Source organism: Xenopus tropicalis, chromosome 1, assembly GCF_000004195.4.
Source record: "Xenopus tropicalis strain Nigerian chromosome 1, UCB_Xtro_10.0, whole genome shotgun sequence".
Classification (NCBI taxonomy): Eukaryota; Metazoa; Chordata; class Amphibia; order Anura; family Pipidae; genus Xenopus; species Xenopus tropicalis.
In genome coordinates, this window is record NC_030677.2 from 186,246,793 (window position 1) to 186,261,743 (window position 14,951).

At 36.3% G+C, this 14,951-nt stretch overlaps 2 long non-coding RNA genes across 3 annotated transcripts in view; one reads left to right on the forward strand and one right to left on the reverse strand.

Annotated features, from left to right (window-relative positions):
• Positions 1-7,867, forward strand: LOC100486571. The gene is made up of 3 exons (XR_004220599.1): positions 1-4,615; positions 5,260-5,473; positions 6,090-7,867. It is a non-coding gene; the product is annotated as an uncharacterized LOC100486571 (long non-coding RNA).
• Positions 5,830-14,951, reverse strand: part of LOC105947847 — a 25,470-nt gene continuing 16,348 nt past the window's right edge. Inside the window, exons 7-8 of one of the 2 annotated variants that reach the window (XR_004220597.1) lie at positions 8,904-9,124; positions 5,830-8,366 (exon numbers count right to left, since the gene is read on the reverse strand). This is a non-coding gene — a long non-coding RNA (cyclin-dependent kinase 7). The remainder of the gene's footprint in view (positions 8,367-8,903; positions 9,125-14,951) is intronic. The other variant, XR_004220598.1, reaches the window with a different exon arrangement.

The following is a 14,951-nucleotide window of genomic DNA, read 5'->3' on the forward strand; positions in this document are numbered from 1 at the left end:
AAGAAAATGATGAATCTGATGAGGAAAAACCCAAAAGAGGGAAAAAGTGAAGAAGAAGAAAGTGAAAAAGAATGAAGAATTAGAGGATAAGGCAGGGACCCAAAAGAGAAAAACAGTGAAGAAGAAAGTGAAAATGAAAAAACAAAATGATAAATCAGAGGATGAGGTAGGGACCAAAAAGAGGAAAACAGTGAAAAAGAACGTAAAACTAGGTTTTTACCATGGAAACATTCACAACAAATTTCTATTATTTTTTTGATAATATTCTTAATACATTTTACTGCATATCAGACTACAGGTAACAATGTGGTTTTTCAGAATATTTATCAAATCTTAGAACTAATTTGCAAGTGAATAAGCAATATTAATATTTCTGTTTAATGTGAACTACCAATCCCATCATCTGTATTCATACTTTATATTAACTGAATGTATATAACGGAGTGCTAATTCCTACTATACAGTGAGATTTTTTTTTTTAATTTTTAAACTGAATTTATTAACAAATATTGAACAAAAATCCATACGTATTGGGCTTAGAATAAATTGACTTAATTAAAATATTTATTAGTAAAAACTGGAAGCAGCTGTGGGATTCATGATTAAGGAATAATGAGTTGTTCCCTCTCTTGCAGAAGCAACTCTAAATAATGATGATGATGATGCTTATATAGATGAAGTTACTACTGGTGAGATATAAACTCATTTTTGCCCATTTCATCTATACTTATTTATGGTGAAGTTATAGAAGGATTTAATTCATCTTTTTTCTTTTCATTGCAGTAGAAAATGCATTTGCACAGATTGAAACAGATGAAGAGCGCACAAATAGTACAATTCCTGCTTCTCTTGTCAGTATTATTGCACTCATGGCCCATGTATATTACATAATGTTTTTTGTTTCTGCTGAACCTCAACCATGTATTATAGCTATATTGTATTCTGTAATCTTCTATAGTTTCAGAGATTGATAAAGGCATTTTTGCTGCTGAAATGGAAGGCGCCAATAAGCAGATAATCCTCACTGGGGGATGCATAATTGGCTTGCTAGCAGCTGGAGCACTAATCTATTATATCGTAATAAAGCGATATTTCAAGAAGTATCACTTTCCCCTTTTCTTTTTTAACATTTATCCTATTCTTTTCCTATTTCCTGTTACAGAGAAACTGAAAATACAAAAGATGGATTAAAGGAAACAGAGGAAGGTGAGGCAGAACAGGTCACCAAAGGTAAAAAGAAAGTGAAATAGAATGAAGAAAATGATGAATCTGATGAGGAAAAACCCAAAAGAGGGAAAAAGTGAAGAAGAAGAAAGTGAAAAAGAATGAAGAATTAGAGGATAAGGCAGGGACCCAAAAGAGAAAAACAGTGAAGAAGAAAGTGAAAATGAAAAAACAAAATGATAAATCAGAGGATGAGGTAGGGACCAAAAAGAGGAAAACAGTGAAAAAGAACGTAAAACTAGGTTTTTACCATGGAAACATTCACAACAAATTTCTATTATTTTTTTGATAATATTCTTAATACATTTTACTGCATATCAGACTACAGGTAACAATGTGGTTTTTCAGAATATTTATCAAATCTTAGAACTAATTTGCAAGTGAATAAGCAATATTAATATTTCTGTTTAATGTGAACTACCAATCCCATCATCTGTATTCATACTTTATATTAACTGAATGTATATAACGGAGTGCTAATTCCTACTATACAGTGAGATTTTTTTTTTTAATTTTTAAACTGAATTTATTAACAAATATTGAACAAAAATCCATACGTATTGGGCTTAGAATAAATTGACTTAATTAAAATATTTATTAGTAAAAACTGGAAGCAGCTGTGGGATTCATGATTAAGGAATAATGAGTTGTTCCCTCTCTTGCAGAAGCAACTCTAAATAATGATGATGATGATGCTTATATAGATGAAGTTACTACTGGTGAGATATAAACTCATTTTTGCCCATTTCATCTATACTTATTTATGGTGAAGTTATAGAAGGATTTAATTCATCTTTTTTCTTTTCATTGCAGTAGAAAATGCATTTGCACAGATTGAAACAGATGAAGAGCGCACAAATAGTACAATTCCTGCTTCTCTTGTCAGTATTATTGCACTCATGGCCCATGTATATTACATAATGTTTTTTGTTTCTGCTGAACCTCAACCATGTATTATAGCTATATTGTATTCTGTAATCTTCTATAGTTTCAGAGATTGATAAAGGCATTTTTGCTGCTGAAATGGAAGGCGCCAATAAGCAGATAATCCTCACCGCGGGATGCATAATTGGTTTGTTAGCAGTTGAAGCACTAATCTATTATATCGTAATAAAGCGATATTTCAAGAAGTATCAATTTCCCCTTTTCTTTTTTATGTTGTACCCCGATAAAACAAACCATTTATCCTATTCTTTTCCTATTTCTTGTTACAGAGAAACTGAAAGTACAAAAGATGGATTAAAGGAAGCAGAGGAAGGTGAGGCAGAACAGGTCACCAAAGGTAAAAAGAAAGTGAAATAGAATGAAGAAAATGATGAATCTGATGATGAGGAAAAACCCATCACCACACTATATGGAAATGAGCTGAAGAGGAGTCAGGAGTCACCTGAAATCTTGAGTCATTTCCAATTGGTTTTTGCTATGGAAACACAGATATCTATTATTTTTCATATTTGTTTTATAATATTCTTAATATAACATTCAAGTGCATATCCGACTACAGGTAAAAATGTTGTTTTACAAAATATTTATCAATTTAGAACTAATTTGCAAGTGAATACGCAATATTAATGTTTCTGTGTAATGTGAACTACCAATCCCATTATCTGTATTGAGAAGCAACTCTAAATAATGATGAAGACGATAATGCTTACATAGATGAGATTACTACTGGTGAGATATAAACTCATTTTTGCCCATATCTTCTATACTTATTTATGGTGAAGTTATATAAAGATTTAATTCAGATTTTTTCTTTTCATTGCAGTAGAAAATGCATTTGCACAGATTGAAACAGATGAAGAGCGCACAAATAGTACAATTCCTGCTTCTCTTGTCAGTATTATTGCACTCATGGCCCATGTATATTGCATAATGATTTTTGTTCTGCTGAACCTCAACCATGTATTATAATTATATTTTATTCTGTAATCTTCTATAGTTTCAGAGATTGATAAAGGCATTTTTGCTGCTAAAATAGAAGGCGCCAATAAGCAGATAATCCTCACTGGGGGATGCATAATTGGCTTGCTAGCAGCTGGAGCACTAATATATTATATCGTAATAAAGCGATATTTCAAGAAGTATCACTTTCCCCTTTTCTTTTTTAACATTTATCCTATTCTTTTCCTGTTACAGAGAAACTGAAAGTACAAAAGATGGATTAAAGGAAGCAGAGGAAGGTGAGGCAGAACAGGTCACCAAAGGTAAAAAGAAAGTGAAATAGAATGAAGAAAATGATGAATCTGATGATGAGGAAAAACCCATCACCACACTATATGGAAATGAGCTGAAGAGGAGTCAGGAGTCACCTGAAATCTTGAGTCATTTCCAATTGGTTTTTAACATGGAAACATACAGATTTCTATTATTTTTTAGATAATATTCTTATTCTATTCAAGTGCATATCCAACTACAGGTAAAAATGTTGTTTTACAGAATATTTATCAATTTAGATCTAATTTGCAAGTGAATACGCAATATTAATGTTTCTGTGTAATGTGAACTACCAATCCCATTATCTGTATTCATACTTTATACTAACTGAATGTATGTAACTGAGTGCTAATTCCTAATATACAGTGAGATTTTTTTTTAAAACCAAACTGAACCTGAAGCAGCTGTGGGATTCATGATTAAGGAATAATTAATTGTTCCCTCTCTTGCAGAATCAACTTTAAATAATGACGACGAAGATGATACTTACATAGATGAGATTACTACTGGTGAGATATAAACTCATTTTTGCCCATATCTTCTATACTTATTTATGGTTAAGTTATATAAAGATTTAATTCATCCTTTTTCTTTTCATTGCAGTAGAAAATGCATTTGCTAAGATTGAAACAGACGAAGAGCGCACAAATAGTTATATTTCTGCTTCCCTTGTCAGTATTATCGCACTCATGGCCCATGTATATTGCATAATGTTTTTTGTTTCTGCTGAACCTCAACCATGTATTATAATTATATTTTATTCTGTAACCTTCTATAGTTTCAGAGATTGAAAGAGGCATTTTTGCTGCTGAAATGGAAGGCGCCAATAAGCAGATAATCCTCACTGGGGGATGTATAATTGGTTTGTTAGCAGCTGTAGGGCTAATATATTATTTTGTAATAAAGCGATATTTCAAGAAGTATCACTTTCCCCTTTTTTTTTATGTTGTACCCTGATAAAACAAACCATTTCTCCTATTCTTTTCCTGAAAGAAACTGAAAGTACAAAAGATGGATTAAAGGAAGCAGAGGAAGTTGAGGCAGAACAGGTCACCAAAGGTAAAAAGAAAGTGAAATAGAATGAAGAAAATGATGAATCTGATAATGAGGAAGAAACCCAAAAGAGGGAATAAGTGAAGAAGAAGTGAAAAAGAATGAAGAATTAGAGGATAAGGTAGGGACCCAAAAGTGAAAAACGGTGAAGAAGAAACTGAAAACGAAAAAACAAAATGATAAATCAGAGGTTGAGGTAGGGGCCAAAAAGTGAAAAAGAAAGTAAAAAAAGAAAATAATGAATTGGAGGATGAGGTAGAGCCCCTTAAAGAGGAAAAAGGGAAGAAGAAAGTGAAATAAGAAAAAAGAAAATGGTTAATCTGATGATGGGGTACAGAGGGAAAAATTACAGAAGAAGTCAATGTTGTACAGATGAGGATGAGGAAGTTGAGGATGAAAAGATTTCAACTGGGAGCGGGCCAGTGCACTGGAGGGTCTGGTTGCGGGTGGCCTAATTTGCACACAAAGGACAGAGGGTGCTAGTCTGGGGGGACACATGGAACCCGACTCGAGTATAAGCCGAGGGTGACTTTTTCAGCACATTTTGGGTGCTAAAAAACTAGGCTTATACTCGAGTATATACAGTATTTTGACTGCTGAAATGAAAGGCACTAATAATCAGATGGTAATAGGTCTGTTAGCAGCTGGAGCGCTGATATATTATTTTGTAATAAAACGATTTCTGAAGAGGTATCACTTTTCCCTTTTCTTCTTTATGTTGTACATCGATTAAAAAAAATGTATCCTGTTCTTTTTCTGTTACAGAAAATCTAAAGGCATGGAAGGTGGATTTAAGAAAGCAGAGGAAGGCAAGACAGGACAGGTCCCTAAAGAAAAAAAAAGGTGAAGGAAGTCAAAAAATCAAGAGTCAGAAAAAGAAAGCAAAGAAGAAAGAAACAATGTAGAAAATTATGGATCTGAGGATGAGGAATGGATGCAAAAGAAGGAAAAAGTGAAGAACAATTAAGAAAATTACAAGGTAGAGACCCAAAAGATAAAAAGTTTAAAACAAAATTAAGAAAGATAAGATATAAACTAATTTTACCCATATCTTCTATACATATTTATGCTGAAGGTATATAAGGAATATATTAATCTTATCCCTTTATATTGCAGAACAAAATGCAATTGCTAAGAGTCGAACAGATAAGGATATTATTATATTGCAAAACAAAAATGTTGCTCCTGTGTCTACTATGTATATTACATACACATTGGCATATAGGTTTTTTAAAGCGGATTCCTACTCTTTATTTTACTTTTATTGTTTTCTTTTATTACTGTTTCATCTCTTTAACCTACCAATGGATGATGGTTTCTATACTGTAAGGTAAAGTGTCTGTTGAACCTCAACCATGTACTTTAATTATATTTTTTCTGCCATGTAATCTATAAAGTTACAGAGATGAAAAGGGCATTTTTGCTGATGAAATGGAAGACATCAGTAAGCTAATGGTGTATACTGTGGGTTGCATATTAGGTTTGATAGCACTGATATATTAATATTATGACAATTATTCAAGCAGTAAGTATAGTTTTCTCCTTTTCTTCATGTTGTACCTTTATAAAATAATCCTATACTTTTCCTATTACAGAAAATCATCTGAAAGTACAGCAGATGGCTTAAAGCAGAAGCATTAGAACTGAAGCACTGAAGCAGAGGAAGACAAGGCAGGACAGGCCACCAAAAGAAAAACTGTAAGGAAGTCAAGAAAGAAGTCAGGAAGAATAAGGAACCAAGAAGAAAATTAAAAATGTAGGAATTCAGTATTCAGTATTACTAAATGGTTGTGCCATGAACATCATTTAAGGTAAAACTCCACACAGCTACCCCTAGTCCAGCGATACCCGCTTGTCTTTAAGGTGGTAGAAAGCAGAATGAGCCAAGCTGTTTCTCTGTATCACGCTAGGTTGGGGGTGGCATTATCCTTCCATAGGCTAACTATAAATGGAAACAGTACTCCAGCCTATTGAAGGATCAATCTGCCCCAACCCAGCGGGATGGACACAATTGCAAAGAATCCTTTTACTGTGTCGGAGTGTCACTTGGGACCACTTGGCTGGGGGCTCCTTTGGGGGACTTTTTGCTGGTTAGATTTTTTTGCTGCAACTCATTAGTAATACTAACATGTTCCTATGACTTTTCATTAGGAACATGTTAGTGTCCCTTTCTTGGGACTTGTCTCCTTATTTGAAGTAGACTAATTTGTAGCAGACTGCAAAGCTAAATGTTGATTGGTTGCCATTGGTAACTACTCTTGTTCAGAGATGGGACGAAAATCACTCGAATAGCCTGCATAGAGCAATGACATCAATATGTTAAACACCTGGAAGATGACATGAGCTAGGCCTGAATGCCTAATATCAGTGTCAACACCATGAGGCTTTAATAAAAGCAAATTCCACCACCAACATCAAGTGAAAGCCTTCCCCAAAGATTAGAGGCTGTTATAGCAGCAAAAGGAGGGACAAGTTGGTACCAAGGTATCCAGATACTTTTGCCTATTTAACATGTCTGGCTAATGTACAGGTGCAAAGAAAAGGCACCCATAGAAATAAGGCTATTGCCATTTTCATTAAAGTAGACTAATTAAACTTTAGTCCTATCTGGTTGCAGTTTGTTTCTGCACTGGGGCAAATTTTTCCTGGAGTACCTTAATCAGTAAGGATTTCTTTGGGGATACCAATACAAAATAACATATGTACCAGTTCTTCATAAAGGGATCACCTCTGAGTCGCTTATGGCATATTTCAAAACCAATAGTATATATTGGTATCCCCTAGAGAATTTCAGCAATGGTCCAATTAATTTTACAGTTATTCTTTCTAACAGAAACTCTGTGATGGGAAGAGGTACCAAGGGGATCTAAGATGTGGCATAGGCCCAGTTAACTAACACTCTGGGAAAGACCTCTTGAACTCTAAAAAACCTACGGAAATTAGGTTCTTTCGGTTTAGCACAGCCCAGGTGTCCTGCAAACACATGTGGGCCATATCTTATACCATTCTGCTACATGGTTGGGGTACTAATAGCTATTCTACTATTTCCCTGTGAATATCAACTTGGTACAGCAAATCTTGGATTTTTTAGCCAAGTGTGGCTATACCTCCAGGAAAATGAGGTTTTCTGTTTGTTTTATTTCCCCAGGCATTTATTAGCATCAGGTACCTTAATTGGGCAGTCCCAAAATTATTACACAAAACCTCTAATATGAACATATGGGTAAACAGCCTCAAACTCATAAGTCTCTGGAAGTACAGCTACCCTTCACACAGAGTCTGGCACAAAACTCTTTCTGCTGGCTCAGGACTGTAATCAATAGGTACAGCCTTAGTTATGCCTTAATATGAACTTATTTCTTTTTATACTGGGTTTTCCAAAATAAGGGGAAATCCCTTCACAGTATTACCTTATGCATAAAGTGATTTTACCACTCAAACCTTATGACAGATAGTACCACAGAGGGTTTTAATTGTAGCCATAGCTGTGTGGGATATTGCTTATATATGGTGATATTAAGGAATATATTATATATATATATATATATATATATATATATATTGGCTCGCTTACCCCCTTTATTAAAAATAGCAGTATTACCAGGATCGCTAGACATCTTACAATTTCTCTGACTGAAGTTGCTTATTGGAGTAAATCCTCTATTACTTTGTGCCTTCCCACTTAGTTTACCAACCATTCCATATTTTTGGGGTCCCCTTGTCCTACCAAGTGCTGGATTGTAGCAAGAAGAGACCTGATGTATTAGTCCAATGCCGCTCTATCAGTGATCCGTGCAAGTGTTGATTTCTCTAGTTGTAGTAATTTCTTCACCAGGTGAGCAAGATCAAACATCTGGGATCTCACTGGGAGGCTAGTAAAAGAAGACCAATAATGCACGTTAGACATAACTTCCAAATGTGAAAGGATCTCAGCTTTCATTTTACCATAGTCCTTGGCACCCTGTTAACAAAAAATCATAGCCTTTTTACCAGTTAGATATGGTGCAATCACCTTTGTCCACTGCACTATTAGTAACTTTTCTCTCTCCAAAACTTGTTCAAACACCATAAAGTATGCCTTAATGTCATATGCAGAGATCATCTTTGTAGAGACTTCTGTACTGTATTGTGAGCAGTTATTGATGTCTAGACCAGGGCAGAACCACTCAGCCATAGCCTGGATGTTTTTTTTTTTTTTTGCAGTAAATGGCAAGATTGTAAGCACTTTTGGGCAGGGCTCTCTTCACCTCTTGTATCTGATATTGATTGCTTTATATGTTACTCTGTATGTCCAATGTATGAAACCCACTTATTGTACAGCGCTGCAGAATATGTTGGCGCTTTATAAATAAATGTTAATAATAATAATAGTAATTAACCTGATAATGATCCAAGGCAGCTTTACTGACCTCTGTCTGTGCATTGATTTGATCCATTAGTAGTCTACTGGCTTCTAGCTGGTTTTGCTTTTGCAGAGCCATGGCTTGCTCGTGTCTTTTCAGTTAAGATCTCCGTGTAGCTTCCTTTGCATGTTTGCTGTTGTATAATGTTGGCCTAAATCAGCTGTTCTATAAATTCCTCCATGACTGCTGCCTTATACAGGTATTGGGATCTTTAAGAACACATTCTCCTTCATGCAAAAACAGAAAGATTGAACATAAATTTACCACACAAATTAACAAAATTGTTATCCCTTAATTTTGAATTTCAGTGGAATAAAAACTATATAACGATTTTAGGAATCCAGTTGACTAAATCATTTGAACAATTGTATCAGGCTAATTACCCCAAATTATACGGTAAAATAAGTAAAGTTCTGGAAGACTGGGGCAAATATCACATATCATGGATAGGGAGAATAACGGCAATAAAGATGGTCTTACTCCCTAAGCTTCTTTATCTATTTAGAGTGCTCCCCATCCCACTTAAGCGTATAGATCTTAAAAAAATAGAAGCCAACCTATCTGCCTTTATCTGGGCCAAGAAACCCCCCAGAATAAGGATTAGCATACTACAGAGGTCAACAATGGAAGGAGGTCTTGGACTTCCAAACCTTTGGAAGTATTATATAGCTGCCCAATTGACACATATTCCCTTTTTACACACCAATAACATTTCTCCCCTATGGGTCCACTTAGAAAACAGTATGGTAGCTCCTTATACCGCAGAATCCTTGCTTTGGACGCAATTGAAACAAAGACCAATTATCAATAGCCCTACGCTTAGGCACTCACTGGCAATTTGGGACACCTATACTGCCCTATATAAACTGCACTCGCATCATACTCCAGTATCGCCATTATTTAAACACCCGCAATTTATACCGGGACAGCAATCCTGCTCATTTCAATGGTGGAGGGATCAAAACCTTAGGAAAGTTGGAAACTTGCTTACTGTGAGAGGCCCCTTCACAACTGACTACTTGAAAGAGAACTATAAGCTCCCAAATTCGGAATACTTCTGGGCATCCCAAATACTTCACTTTGTATCACAATGTTGGAAACAAAAAACATCTCAATCCACAAAACAAACTTATTTTGAGAAATGGTGCACAGACGGTATCACCCCCTTGAAAGCTATCACAATCTTATATCAGCACATTAACTCCCCTAAAGAATTACTAAACCTTCAATATATTAAGTCATGGAACAAAGAACTAAATAAAACTCTCGGGGAATCCGACTGGAAGAAACTATGGGAAAATATACGGAAAAGCTCAAATAACACAATTTTATTGGAAGCAGGCTACAAAGTTCTTTTCCGATGGTATCTTACTCCTAAGAAATTAGCACATATTTATCCTAATAATAGTGAGAATTGTTTTAGGGGGTGCTTTACACCAGGGACCATGGCCCATATATGGTGGACATGCCCACAAGCAATTAGATACTGGATACGGGTATACAACATGATATTTGCTGTTCTAAATGTTAATTTGCAAAAAGACCCATATGAGGCACTAATGGGAGCACCAGTTCAAGGGGTGACCAGCACACAACAGAGATTAATCAACCAAATATTTTTAGCCGCAAGGCAAGTTCTAGCGAGATCCTGGAAGTCCCCATGTATTAACTATAACTTACTTAAACCCAAGATTGATTGGATATTTACAAATGAAAAGCTAACTAGTATTGCATTAGATAAATACCCACTGTTTATTAAAATTTGGCAACCATGGATTGATTATAGGTTTGGAGGAACCCTTTCTACTTCGATATTATCTGCCTAATAATTAGTAGTGAAATGTTTTTATATTGAACTATGCTTAACATTATACTCCTCTGTTATAAACTACCCCCCTGTTTTTTCCCGTTTTTCTCCGATATCGTTCAATACATATTCGTTATTGTCACTTGCTGGTCCTGATATAATATTTTGTGATAGGAAAGAAAAAAAAAAAAAGACTACAAAGTAGAGTACAGTAAAAATATGTAACATCATGATATTATTTCCTGAATGTTAACGATTGGAAAAAAAAAATGCAACCTTATGTATGTAACGTAAAATGTTTAACTGATTGCTATGAAACAATAAAAAAAAAATTAATGATAAAAAAAAAAAACACTCTCTCCTTAAGACCCTGCTTGTATTTAATACACTCCTTGGAATTCACTTAAATGGCAGCCTTGGTATTAACTTTTGCAGAGTAGAAGACAGCAATATCCAGGGTAACAGGAATCGATCTGCTGCATTCATAACAAATTTTTATATCATTTTAACAGTACATAACATTAATAATAGCAACTCACAAGTAAATGCTCTGTAACCATTACAGGCTTGTTCCTTGACAGACTACAGTCTTGCTTTCTGGTAAATCTTTAGCAATCTTTAAGCTTTTTTTCCAAAATAAGCTCAGTTTTAACAGGCCTGACTTGTCATAGGACTTTTCAAATTTTCCTGCCTCAGCAACTGCCTCATACATCCCTCACTTCCTGTTTCCTGCTTCCTTGTCAGAGAGCTTCCCTCCCCCCACCCCCTCATCACTCCCAGCACCTGCAATTGTTCATTTAGTCTGATTACACCCAAGATCTGTAATTCTCCTCATCTGCTAGGTCTCATAAAGCATTCTGGGAATTTTTTATCTTCCTTTTAGAGTTTTCCCAAACACTGTGCCACATTATCAAATACACTGTGGCATACACATTATCTCTACACCAGGCTCCCAAACCCATGATAGGTTATCAGCGTGACAGAAATTTAAGAGACATTTTAGTCAAAACTGACTTTGTTACACGCGGTGAGAAAGCCCAAAACTGGCTGACTTCACACACAAAATTGGGTTGCTATCGCTGTCCTGGCTGTGTCACATGCAGATGTTTGTTATCTGGACCTGACTTTCCCCATCCACACACAGGGAAACGTTTTAAGATTACGCACAGACTTACATGTACTACTTCTTATGTAGTTTATATCATTGTGTGCCCCTGTGACCTCTATTATGTGGGCAAGACAATTAACACGCTAAGAGACCGTATTGGGAATCACCGATCAGCGATCAGTAAGGCTCTGAAGGAAGGCATGGCAGGGCAACCTGTTGCCAGACACTTTCTATCCATGGGCCATTCCCTGCCAACTTTTAAATGTATGGTTATCGATTTTCAACCACCCCTGCCTAGAGGAGGCAATAGGGAATTGGCACTATTACAGAGAGAAACTCGCTGGATTCACAAACTTGATACTGTCGCACCTCGTGGACTTAATGAAACATTACCATTGAATTGTTTTGTTTGAACTGTTACTTACAGTTGTCTATATTATTGTTTTATCTTGGCATTTTTTTGTCTTCTTTATTTCCTTTTCCCTTGGGGATTCCGGTTACTGTGTCCTATCCCTCAGTGGTTTGTAATACCCCTATTTTGGTTCTCCTGCAAGTGGGTTTCAGCAAAAGTAAGTGCCCTTGGACCCGTTGGCGAACGATTGGCCTATTGAGTGCAGCCTGGTAACATGGTCTATTGAGTGCATCCAGATGTGTATAACCACACAAAGTCTCTGTTTGAGTGTCCTGGGAACACTGAAGGTGGTCCAAGTTTGGGCCCCAAGCTAACTCCCATAACTGTGCAGTAATTGTTGCCCTGAGTATAATAAGGGGCTTGGCCCTTCTTTACATGCCAGTTTTTGGTCACCTACACGGAGTGCACTGGGCCTAACAAAGGATAGGCTTGCCTCTTTTTTCCCTATGAGTGGGCATTGGTTGGCGGTGTCGCCCACCAGCAACACGACTGGTTGCTATGCACGCGGTGCCTAGCAACAGCACGCAGCTTGGGCTCTTTACAGATGCTGGGTGCACATGCACATCCACCAACACAGGACTAACCACAGGGGTTGTTTGGTGCCATGAGCGGTTAAATTGTTCCACTTGAGGGGGACACAATCTATACAAAGATGGTGAGTAAACAGTCCCCTTCTGCCTCTTTCAGTCTGCTGTTTTTCCTTTTCTTTTTTTCCCATTCTTTTGTTTTTACTTTGCCGATGCACTGGTTGTTTTTGCCCTGGACTGCTCTGTCTCGGCATTACCTGATTTTAACCTGGACTTACTCAGGTGATTTCATATGTTATATTCACTGTATTTGTTTACATCTAGGAGTTAGCCTCTGGTTGCCTAGCGACTTGTTTTGGCACCATGTTTAAATAAATGTGGGGGGAGGGAGTGCAGTGTTTGTTTTTCACTCCAGATGAAGGTTTCTGTGTGAGACCGAAATGTTGTGTAATAAACCTTTCTATTTTTGCATTTACATTTTGCTCACAATTCTTTAAATCCTAGGAGTGCTGTCCTTGTTCCAGTGCATTTTTTTGTACTAGCACAGGTTTTGTTGCTGCAAATGGTGTGCACCCTATGGACTATTTTGTATATACACTGTGGCATATATATTTTTTAAAGCATATTATTATGCTTCATAATAGAGCTGCTGAAACATACAAGCAATCTGTTGAAGACCTGACTGTTAATCCAGTATATTCTGCGCAGGCATAATTCATATAGCAGCCCACTGTGAGGCGTTTATCATTATACCTCCATAACCAGTGTGAAGAGGACATGTTTCTGTTCTTAGGCAAAGTCAGTTTAATGCATCAGACATTGCATAGATAGAGCCATGCTAGGGGTGGCTCTGGGGCTGTAGTTCTCTGTGAGGAATTAAATAAATATATGCTGCCAATTAAAAACACCATTAGGAAGCCAGACTATCTGATTGAACAAACACACTATATACACATGGGATTGCAGGACTATTGGAACTGCCTACTATGTGATTATAAAACACCTATGATAAGGTATAAAGTCTAAAATAAATCAATGGTGGCATGTTGGGCTAGCTTCATCCACACGATGAATTCATCTCAGATTCTGAAAAATATCATATACTGACCTTTAACCAAAGGCAAAATGTTAAAAAATGTTGCCAAAACAAATTGTTCCATTATTTACAAGCTTCATTAGCCACACTGATTTTAAACACCCTTTAGATAAATAACTTTTGTTGGTACATAGACAGTTATACAAAAACCTAGAACGGACCCTACTAACGGCAGCAGTTACAGGCTAATCTCATTACTAAAAATAGATTTTAAAATGTTTACAAAAATGATTTCATTGAGACTTTTATTATTTCTATAGATACACAGTGGAATGCATAATTTTGAGCCCATTAAGGAACACACAACAATGTCATTGCACTTCCAAGCTTTTGCAAATACGTCAGGAGTGCTGCGTCTGTGTGCCAAGCATTTCCCTTTTAAATAACGAATACATTGCTATACAGTTTACCCAATAACTTCCCTCCCTTCTCATCATCTAGATTTCTCCACACCCCTGCTGCACACTCCTGCTGGATTTACTATGGCTTTCCTGTCCCCTGGCAATGTGAACATCTCGAAATTTCTTGTTTTTTTACTTGTTTCCAAAGAATCAAAACAATGGGGGGCAGCAAATCAGCTATTTCTCCAGTGTTAGAAAAATGCAGGCAAAAAAAACACAGATGTGTGTGACATTAGCCTTAGCCTCTCTAAATATAAAATTTGCCCTCCTCCTATGATTAAGTGGGCTCAATGTTCGCAAAGGCCTATATATGGATATGAAATAAGCCTGCGTTTGAAAGACTAAATAGGGTGTTTTTACAACTGGCATTAAACAATATAGGCCTCGGACCCTGGATAATGGTATTTACACTGTCACATGTCTTACAGTTAAAATAAAGCTAAATGGTTTATTATCTGATTCCTTAACATCAGTAACAGAACAGGATGCCCACTATCCCCTTATTGCATGTTTTGTGTATGGAGTTTTTTTTTAGTAGAAGAACAACGAACAACGCTAACATCTCATGGCTAACAATTCACCACTGGGAATATAAAATCCCAGCATTTGATGACTTATTGTTTGTTATTATCAACCCCCATATTTCTCTGCGCAATCTAATGCATGAGCTAAAGATTTATATGAAATGGTGAAACTATAAAAT